We start from the raw sequence: 11,576 nt of genomic DNA on the forward strand, positions 1-11,576 counted from the left end.
ATTATCCATTCAAAAGTGACTCTATTACTCCTATTTTTAATAAAAAAATATATAGACATTGACTCTAGTCAAGAAACTATTTCAAACTGTCCATCAAAAAAAAGGAATTATTATTGATAAACATATTTTAGCAACTCAATCAACATATTTTAGGAACTCATCTAGTAATTGTTCCAAATCAACAAGCAACTGAAAAAATTTTGAAAAATATTATTTATCAAAACAATCACTCAAATGGAGTTTTAACAACTATTGGAGACAATTAGATAGAATAGAAGAAAATATTTTGAAAGAAAAACATTTACAAAAGATTTTAACAAATTTAGAAATAGAACCGACCAAAATAAATAAAACATTAAAAAGTATGGAATTGCAATTATTCAAATGAAATGAGAAAAAAGAAGAGGTATGTTTTAATAAAAAAAAATAAGAAGCAGGTTCTAGTAATTATTCAAATATTAGCTTTGTTCCTTATTAAATTGAAGGAAATTTTAATTTAGAAAATAAAGATCTAATAGATGAATTAGAGAAAAGACTTTCAAAATTAAATCTTAAAAATGTTAATACTCTTAAGCAAATACTACAAGAAAAATGACTTACAGCTACACCAAAAAAGTGTGACCATATGCGTATAGTGACATTTTATTTTTTTACTAAAAGTGTGACGAAAGGTGACGCCATCGTATGGGTCTTATGGTCATTTTAAAATGTAGTGTCCGTATGATATGAAAACATGTGGCCGTATTATAAAAGTGTGGCAAATGTGTACGGAATTTTGTTCCATAAATATCCAATACTGTAGCGTTAAACCGTCAGTAGACACATTTATTTAGTAACTGTGATGATTGTATATCACCAACTTGTGACATTCATGATGTTTTAGTGTAGTTGTTTTCTTTTATATTGTCACACAGTTTAAATTTTATTAAGATTATTGTGTATCTTTTGTAAACATGTAATTACGGTGAGCATGACCATGTTTGCTAAATGGCCACATGTAATTAATTCCATATGTGGCGAATTGCTAATAATTAGTTACAAAAAACAATCAAATTTTGTGACTATAGCCTATCGTATAGAGACACACAATTAAGTGAAATACAATCATAAGTATTATAAAGACACACATTTTGTTAAAATTAAAGACTATTCTGTATCGTATTAAGACTATTGGGTATATTTTAGACACATATAATTACGGTGAACATGTCCATGTTCGGTAAATGGGCACATATAATTAATGAGGTAAGTGACGATTTGCTAGTATTTAGTCACAACAACAATCAATTATGGTATTTATTTACCACATAAATTGTTTTTCATGTTGTTATTGTTTAACTTAGTCACAAAAACTTTAGAATAAACATCATTTTAAAACAGTTGTAGACTCATAATTCTTGTATATTATAGCTATTGTTAACCATTTAGCCATATGTTAAAAAATGATGTAAAATAACCATTGTAAAAATTTAGAGACATTGAAAACCTATAAAACATTGGCAAAATTATATTAAAGCCACTTAATTTAATATTTATTGTTATTTTTTCTACATTATAGACACATCAAAAAAAAACTTTAAAACATGGCCAAATTTCTATTATAAACACATAAAATTTTTGAAGTGTAATTATTTTTTAACATTCAGATACATTAATTCAATTTTTATTGTTACTTTTGTTATATTTCAAACACATCAAAACAATAGGAGTAAAAATAACCATAAACCGACAATATGAAATGATAAAAATAAATTGATATTATTAATAATTTAAAAGAAAATCCATGCATAAGATCCCTAACTAAAACAGAAAAGAAAAACTTATACTAATAGCAAGTCTAAAAATATGGTAAAGAAAGCAAAACGACCGTAAACCAAAAACAAAATATAACTATGATTTCATCTTATTGGTATTGTTCCTTGTCTTCTTGAGAAGGCTATCGCTCAATTTAAAAGTTGCTTTTCGCTTCTTTGAGTTTTGAAGTTAATTGTCTTGAGGTGATTTCATGTTTGGTACCTATACCAACAACATTGAAACAAAATGGAGTAAATAAAAAACTTAGTAAAATGGTTTATGAAGGAAAAAAAGTGTAATGCACAAACAAGTAAACAAAATAAACAAACCTTTGAATCTTGTTTCACAAAGTATTTTGGTCATGGGACAAAAGCTTTATATGCTTGCTCAACTTTTTTGATTTCTCCAATATCATAGGGTATAAATGAATATTTTTTTTCCTTTTCATCAATGGACACTTTATAGCAGTCATCTTGCAGAGGCACTCCATAAATAGATTGTCTTTCTAATGATAAGTGAATGACACAACGAGCAACGATGTTCCTTTTATTGGGATGTGATAGACTACATTTGAGTGGCTACAATGATTTATGATATCAACATCAGAAAAAGAACACATAAATGTATATTTAACATGTCAAAAAAACCGATCTGCAGAAGTGGATTTTTTGGTGAAAGACTAAGTGTTTGTATCTCAGCTATTGTAGTGGAAGTCTTGGATTCAACAATGTTTTTTTGTGGTTTTTGCAATTGCCTAAAAAACATGTTTAAGTCATATATGAAAAATTATGATTTAATACAAAAGATACATTAAAAAGGAATGAAAATTGTTAAGTAAATACTTACTTGTGTTAGGGATTTTGGGGAAGGCGATGGCGTATCCGGGGTTACATCCTTCCAAGTAAAAACACTTAATCTTACTTCCTCCCGTTAAAGTCTCCCAAATAACTAACAAACAATGCCATATGCATTCCCTGAAAACCTACCAAATTCATGAAACTTTATATGTTTTTTTCTACCACTAGAATTGGTATATTCAGTGCGCAGCTTTAGCCAATAAACATGATTTCAGCAAGATATAAATGATTTCAGCAAATAAAAAGCTATTTCGGCAACAATAAACGTCAATTTTCAGAAAATAAACATAATTTCAGCATATAAAAAGCTATTTCAACAAATAAATCTGATTTCAGCAACTATAAACAACAATTTTCAATAACATAATAATATTTTACCAGCGTACTGATGATTTCAGCAAATAGAAAACTATTTCAGCAAGTAAATTTGATTTTAGCAACCACAAACATCAATTTTATGCAAATAAATATGATTTCATCAAAGTATATAGACGCTTTCAGCAATTAAAAACCAATTTCAACAAATAAATCTGATTTCAACAACTATAAAGTATAAATGATTTCAGCAAATAAAAAACTATTTCAGCTAGTAAATCTGATTTCAGCAACTATAAGCAACAATTTTCTGCAAATAAATATGATTTCAACAAGGTATATAGATCATTTTCAGCAAATCTAAATATATTATTTGCAATATTTCAGCATTGAAATCAGAAGTGAGTTTTCAGGTTACAAAAGTAAAATCATAACTAAAAATCATATTCTATCAATATTTCATTTTGAACAACAAACTCTAGAAGAGATTTTCAGGAAAATCGATTTATAGAAATAAGAAATACCGGAGGCGCAGCAGACGACGTCGACGAAGCTGATGGACTGGTGAGCGACGAAAAAAACAACCAGAACCGATGGCGAGCTGAAAGCGAGCGATCGGGGTCAAAGGACTTCATGGCGACGACAGCAAGGTCGGCGACGGACCAGAGGACTTTGCGATCTAGGGTTTTCCAGTGGCATGGAACACGGAGGAGAATGCGACTCATAGTAGAAGGTGAATAATAGGAGTGAAGGATTCTAATCGATATTAGCTTAAATACGATTTGGAGTCGGGAAACTCAATCTAAAATTTTGGTACCCGGGAATTGAAATTTTGGACGGAGGGAATGAAGTTAATATGAAATTTTAATTTTTGTAAACAACTTTTTTAATTTAGTTTCACTAATATATATATATATATATATATATATATATATATATATATATATATATATATATATATATATATATATATATAGAGAGAGAGAGAGAGAGAGAGAGAGAGAGAGAGAGAGAGACTGGGGAGCGTTCAATCGAAAACATTTCTTATCGAGAGAATATTTGATAACAAATTTAAAAACACAATTTTTTTAATTAAAATTATAAAATAATATTCATATAAGTCAAAAAATAATTACAAACAAATAAAAAAACCCACTAACTAACACCACTCACCACCCAACCAACACCACCCATCACTAACTACCACCACCAACTACCACACACCATCCATCATCACCCACCACCACCAACCACCACCCGCCACCACAATCACCACCCACCACCATCACCACCCAACAACCACCGCCTGCCACCAGCACCCACCTCCACCACCCATCACCACCGCCCGCCACCACCACCAACAACTACCTACCACCCGCCACCACCACCAGCCACCACCACCCATCACTAACCACCACCACTCACCACCCATCACTACCCACCCACCACCACCACCACCAACCACCTCCGCCACCACCCACCACCATCACCACCTAACCACCACCACCCCCACCACCACCCACCTCCACCACCCATCACCACCGCCCGCCACCACCACCAACAATCACTACTTACCACCCATCACTACCACCCGCCACCACCACCCACCACGCATCACAATCACCCTTCATTACCCACCACCCGCCGCTACCATCACCACCAACCACCACCATCACCACCCAACCACCACCACTTACCACCAATAACCACCTCCACCACCCATCACCACAGCGTGCTACCGCCACCCACAGCCACTACCTACCACCCATCATGTCACACCCCAAAACCGGAACGGCGGAAACATTCTGGGGTGGATGACGTCATGTCAAGTATCACAACGCATGCATTATAGTAATCAAAGTACAACAAAACATTGCATTAATAGTAATAGTTCTACATGGTTTACATTACAATACACCAAAGTAATACAAGTAATAGAATAAGCACAGCTTGGTACTAAGCTATCTTCATCGACAGCTCCTGGAATGTACCTGTCTAAAGCTGACCTGAGAATACAAGTTATTTGAAAAGCGAGTATCAGCATTTTTTACAAATGCTGGTGAGTTCATAAGTATTTACTGTCATTTTATCCAAATAACTTTAATAAAAGTGGTAGTTTTAGAGTGTCCATTACATTAGTGTCTTTTCTAGAAAATCCTATATTTTCTTTAATAAAAGCAGTCTTCTACCAAGACTGGACGGAGTTATGTGGTAAAAAGTAATTTTCCCTTAATCGCTATCACTATCAAAATACAGAATTTGATTATTAAAGAAAACAGGAGAAATCAGGGAAAATAACATATGCCTCAGCAGTGAAGACTGCTGACTAAGGCAAGAGGAATCATAGACTCCAGGAGAGTATCGAACGAACGACACGCCTAGCTTAGTCTAACAAAAGTGACACAGACCCCAGACGGTACCAAATGAAAGGTACGGCTAGCAAGGTTTAAAAACAGAGGATACAGACCCCAGACGGTATCAAATGAAAGATACAACTAGCAAGGTCTAAAACAAAGAATACAGACCCCATGCAGTATCAAATGAAAGATACAGGTAGCAAGGTCTAAAAGCAGTGTGACTCTGAGAGTGGATTCCCAGCATACAGTGTAAATTGCTGGTAAAATACCGTTACCTTAAGCTCATGAATTATAAGGTAACCTGGGATACTCGTAACCATACTAACCAACACTAGAGTACCTGACGCCCTACAAGCGTCTATAAAATGTGACATTTGTCACCCCTTGGCTTGGTAGGCCGTGGACTGTAGCTAGCAGTCAGGGTGCAGGGGTGTCAATCCCGTATAGATCTATACACACAATGTCCGCTCTCCCTACAGGAGACTCTGGTTACCAACTAGACGACGGAGAAGGTCGTGTCCCGAAGATGCATCCCAAATAGTGGGTAGTGGGTTTCCAATATAAGTGTTGAACTAGAGGTAGAGACTCATAACTGAACTGACTAGAGTAAACCTATATGGCTATGCTCGTATACATAATATATAACTAATGAATCAAACGACCTTCGGATGGGCATCCGATCCCACCAGACCACATCTCAACGAAGAAAAGGAAATAGGGTGGACAAGCCTTCCTAAGTCCTTCAATCATTATTTATATGCATCTATACAAGCACAGACATACTTCTAGCTACATTTGAGTGTGTAACAAGTGGAAACATATCGTGAAGTTTAACCAAAACATGTGGAATAACCGAATCGTGAAGTATAAGCATACAGTGTGGAATAACCGAATCGTGAAGTATAAGCGTACAGTGTGGAATAACCGAATCGTGAAGTATAAGCGTACAGTGTGGAATAACCGAATCGTGAAGTATAAGCGTACAGTGTGGAATAACCGAATCGTGAAGTATAAGCGTATAGTGTGGAATAACCGAATCGTGAAGTATAAGGGTACAGTGTGGAATAACCGAATCGTGAAGTATAAGCGTACAGTGTGGAATAACCGAATCGTGAAGTATAAGCGTTACCAAATATAAGTGTATCACAAAGTAGAAGCGACAACAAGTGAAGTAAGAGCGTCTAATAGGAATAAGCGACTACAAGTATAAGCGAAATAGAGGCAATAACAAGTATAAACGCATCACGAAGTGAAAGCGTTATCAAGTAGGAGTTTAAACTAAGAGGGAGTATCAAAACATGGAAGAAAACCTTTATACTTGAGAAAATCACAACTTGCTGTTCTTTGGTAAAATAAGTTTGAAAACCTTTAGAAATTCTTTGGAAACTTTTCATAAACCAGTTTAAAACGAACTTTGATAAAACAGTATAAGTAAGATTTTGAACAAGTGAAAACCTTTTAGAAAACCATTTATAGTATCCTACTTGGTAAAACAGTTTACAGTGTGGTAAATCCTTGTGCATGCGAGTTATCAATCACATGTGATTGATATGATAACTGGCATGTTTAACTTGTATTCCCCCCCCCCCCTATAAAACATGTAAAAACATTTAAAAGGTTCATTCAGGGGTATGAACTCACCTGGTGTAAGTGGATCCGACGAAGGTGCCAGTTGGGTGCTCGGTGTCAAGTGAAGACTTGGACACACTTAGTGACCTATTTAACATATGATAACATATGTTCACATACAATTAGTACATTTAATACTAATTAAACAAGTATACGCTTCCTAAGTGCGAAAACACTTTTAATTAAGCGTTAGGGGTGTCCCGGGTAACATCTAAGGGTGTGTATGGCTTGAATAAGGGGTTTACTCTCCTAAAACCCACTTTATATGAGTTCACGGTTGGGAGGCCATATTCCCCATGAGTTTACGGCCGTAAACTCATGGGAGGAGTGTTTTAGGATGATTTCAAGTCCCAAGTGCTTCTAGAATTGGTTTTAAGTAACTATCCAAGGCTATAGGGGTGTTTAGGGTTCCAAGAGTGCACTCCCAAGGAGTTTACGGTCCAAATGTCCACTCCTTGGGAGTTTACGGCCGTAAGCTCTTGGCTTGGCCGTGAACTCTCATGCACCCCTTTAAACTTTGATTTTAAGCCCTTGTTTCAACCCTAACATTTTCTAGTGAAGGTATAAGGCCATTTAGGAGACATAAGCTATCATTTGACATGGTTTGGGGGTGTTTACGGCCTAAGCATGTGCTTGGGCCGTAAACTCCTTTTTACCCCTCATTTCTTTGTGTTTAATTGTTCTAAACCCGAAATAGCAAGCCCTTAATTTATGTATTAAGCCTAAGGGTGGTTTGGGAGTGTTTTAGACTTGATTTAACAAGTTTAGAGGGTGTTTACGGCCTAAGCATGTGCTTGGGCTGTAAACCCTCTTTTAAGTCCCAAAAGTTGTTGTTTTATGCTTCAAACACTCCTAGGCTAAATCCTTAATTGGTTCCTAGGCTCAAAGGGACAAATTTGGGTCATTTTGGCCTCATTTAAGGGGTTTACGGCCTAAGGAGGCTCTTAGGCCGTAAACTCCATTCTAACAGCTTCTAAGGTCGATTTTTGGGGTAAAGTCACAGCTAATAATGTTTTGAACAAGTTAGGGTACAAGAACTTATGATTTGGAGGCGTTTGGTTGCGGATTTTAGGCGAAATCGGACTTTTATGAGATAGTGCATAGAGAGAGGGTGAAAAGGGGTGGAATGAAGTCCATTCCCCCTTATATAGTGGGTGGAGTTTAGGCTCAGTGGAAACTACCCAATACTGTCGTTAAACGGGGCTTTTGGTCGCACCCGATTTAGTGGTCGTAATAAAATTTAACCTTTTTCCAAATTAATATGGAAATGTAATTTAAGTGTTTTTATTTACTTTATTACGACTATAACGACATAAAAATATAAATAAATAAAACATTTATTTATTTGGCAACCTCTAATTAACGGAACTTTTATAAAATGGAATATTCCGTTAACGGTAACGGGGTGATGTAACGGAATAAACTTTGGGTTGTCACACATCACCACCACTATCCACCACCACCACCCATCACTAACCACTACCACCAACCAACACCCACCACCCGTCACTACCCACCACCACCACCAACCACCAACCACCACTCGCCACCACCATCACCACCCAACCACTACCACCCGCCACCACCACCATCACTACTCATCACCCATGACCACCCGCCACCCCCACCATAACCACCACCACCACTACCAACCACCACCCATCACTACCCACCTCCACGAACCACCACCCATGACCCATCACTATCCACCACCCACTATCATAATATATGCCATAATCCATATGGCATAATCCATAAAGTGTAAGCCTTAATCTCTAAGCCATAAGCCCGAAATCATAATACATAATCCTTAATCCTTAAACCATAATCCATAAGGCATAAGTCTTATTCCTTAATCCCTTAGCTATACTGTATAATCATAAGTCATAAGCTCTACTCTTTAAGTTATAAATGTAAGCCTTATGCCCCAGACCCTAATATATAAGTTTAATCCAAAAGCCTCAAGCTATATACCCTAAGCCATAGGCCATGAGCCTTATAACATACACCAAGTAAATCATAAGCCATAAGCAAAAAGCCTTATGCTAAAAGCTCTAAGCTTTAAGATTTTGTTTTATGACTTATGAATTAAGGCTTAGGGCTTATGCTTATAAGTTACGACTTCAGTCTTAGGGTTACAACTTAAGGTTTAAGGCTTATGGCTTAAGGCTTAAGCCTTAAGCCATACACCATATTCCCTAAGACCCAAACTATAAGCCTTAAACCCTAACACATAAATTATAGGCCATAGGCCATAGGTCATAGGCTATAAGCAATAAACCAAAACATATAAGAGATAAGCTATACACAATACAACCACACATCTATATTATACCCATACACCCAAGAGTACGACAACCACCCTAATTGTTAAGTGTCACCGCTACCACCACAACCATCCACCCCTACCTACAAACTCACACCAACACCGTAGCATATCCCAAATCCCTTTATCCACCCACCTCACTCCACTTACACCATACAATCCAACCCCCATCAACACCCTTATATCCAATCCGACCCATCTCCACCTATATCTATAACCACCCATCACATCACACTCCGACCTACACCCATCCACACCCACAATTACACCTTTCGTTAATGTTTTTATTGATTAGTTGCAAATGTTGATAATACAGTTTTAAATTTATAGACTATATATCAATAATAGTATACTTTTTGTTAACATTTTTATAATTACATGTTTATATCATAATATTTTGTGTCTTCCCTACAATGTGCTATATTTTATTTAAATTCATAAAAAATCGAGTCATCCCTCCAACAATAAAATACTTATATTAACAAGAAAAAAAGTTCTATATCTTATTTGATATTTTATAGCCTTATGTTATTTATTTTTTACATCATAATATATGTAACTCTAAAGTTTTTCACTAAAATAAATCTACCCACCAAAATTTCACTAAAAATAAAACTCCCCCCAAATTAGCCCCCAAAAATCAAAACCCTTATTCAAGACTTTTCACAAGTGTGTCCCTATTTCCGTCTATCATTTGTCTTTCCTAAAACTCAAGAAATTGAAATCAAAGAGTATGTCTCATCCATTACTCTACCGTCCAACCCCTCCGTCCATCTCCTACTATCGAACACGCTGGTCAGTTCATATGGGTGGGCGTCGCTGCACAAGCTTGTCGTCCGATGTCCTGGCCTAGATCATGCCCTCTTTTGTCCTCCTCGAGATTTAATAGTTCATATTGGAGCATGAACCATCTGACTAGTTATTCGCATGTGCAACATCGAAAATTTCTACCACTCCTTCTCACTCAGTCTATTGATACGGTAATATAACATTAAAAATCCCCATCATCACATACTAATAAGATTTTGATGTATGCGTATGTTGATTCAGATGTATCTGTTTCTAACTAGTATAAAGAGATTTTAGTTATGTAGAGGCTTAATTTTAGTTTTCTTATTGATGTTTCCTGTTTACATATATGTGCCCTAGTTATAATGCCACAGAAACAATGAACTGATGTACACGAAAAATATGTCTCGAATTCATCTTTTCTCTCCATAGGTTTGTTACTTCCTGATAATTATTCCCAAATAAAATATAATGTAGCATATTATGGGTTAAGGTTAATAGGTTTTTTCTGGTAATTGTCATTTTAAATGGTACCAGTGGGTTGTGAGTTGTGACAACAATATATTACAAAATGGTCCTTGTGGCATGTAACTGTTGCAAAAATGGTCCTATTTGTAAGAAAACATGACGACAATGGTTCCTTAATAATTTGTTTAATTTTAATGGGGTTTTGATGGATTTTGATGTGAATCTCTACGGGTATTTCTATTTACGATTTGTTTACATTCCAAATCTTCAAAAATTGATGAACCCATTTGATATGAAGTCTTGGATTTGCATATTTGGTTAGTTATTGTTGTAATCTATTCAATTTATTGCTTTTGTTTTTGATTCTTTTTCTACTTACAATTCCAGGCATATTAATTAGCAATGGTACATAACTTCAATCAAGCTCAAGAAATTGAGCAATTTCGGTACTTACCTTTTAGTGTCTACTTAGTAGTGTGGTTTACATTTATTCGCGATTTAACGTATATAAATCCTTTATATGTGAAATTCATTATTCAGGGAATGTATTTCTATTTCTTTTTAGGTTTTCTATTTCTTCTAATTTTGTTGTTGCAATCTTTTAGCATGGTATACTGTAAATATGTAATCCAACTTTTGATGTCAGATAGTCATCGAATCATAATTTTTTTTCTTAATTTGGGCTCATACTTTTGGGAAATAACTGTGTGTTGCTTTTTGAGCCAGGCTACATGGGAGTGGGTCAGACTTAGATGCTAATTTTGCTACCAGTGAATAGATGCGGAGATCAAAACATGGCACCACTTGATTTGGTGACATCAATTTGTTTAACGACTATCTGCGATGCTGTCAATTAATAAATAATGAATCTTATGTAATAGGTACCATGATACAGAGACATATACAATTGCCTCATGTCACCATATATTTATCTATTGTCTCATATAAAAAAACATCATAATGTTAATCAAAAATCGTGGTTGATGGTGACATATGACCATAATGTTTGGGTGTGGCTAATAATTGTCACATTTGGCGTAA

The 11,576-nt window shown here is 35.5% G+C and overlaps 2 long non-coding RNA genes across 3 annotated transcripts; one reads left to right on the forward strand and one right to left on the reverse strand.

Moving 5' to 3' along the window:
- Positions 1 to 1,739: 1,739 nt before the first annotated feature.
- Positions 1,740 to 3,725, reverse strand: LOC145070891 (uncharacterized). Of its 2 annotated transcripts, none has more exons than XR_013690124.1 (4): positions 3,491 to 3,725; positions 2,641 to 2,776; positions 2,124 to 2,548; positions 1,740 to 2,016 (listed from the first exon to the last, which is right to left on the reverse strand). It is a non-coding gene; the product is annotated as an uncharacterized LOC145070891 (long non-coding RNA). The 2 variants fall into 2 exon arrangements; XR_013690122.1 differs by having other exon boundaries at positions 2,124 to 2,372; positions 3,491 to 3,719.
- A 6,235-nt stretch (positions 3,726 to 9,960) lies between these two features.
- LOC145070900 (uncharacterized) lies at positions 9,961 to 11,576 on the forward strand. The gene is made up of 2 exons (XR_013690134.1): positions 9,961 to 10,258; positions 11,262 to 11,576. It is a non-coding gene; the product is annotated as an uncharacterized LOC145070900 (long non-coding RNA).

This window comes from Lactuca serriola, chromosome 1 (genome assembly GCF_051521515.1).
Source record: "Lactuca serriola cultivar US96UC23 chromosome 1, Lser_US96UC23_V15, whole genome shotgun sequence".
Taxonomy (NCBI): domain Eukaryota; kingdom Viridiplantae; phylum Streptophyta; class Magnoliopsida; order Asterales; family Asteraceae; genus Lactuca; species Lactuca serriola.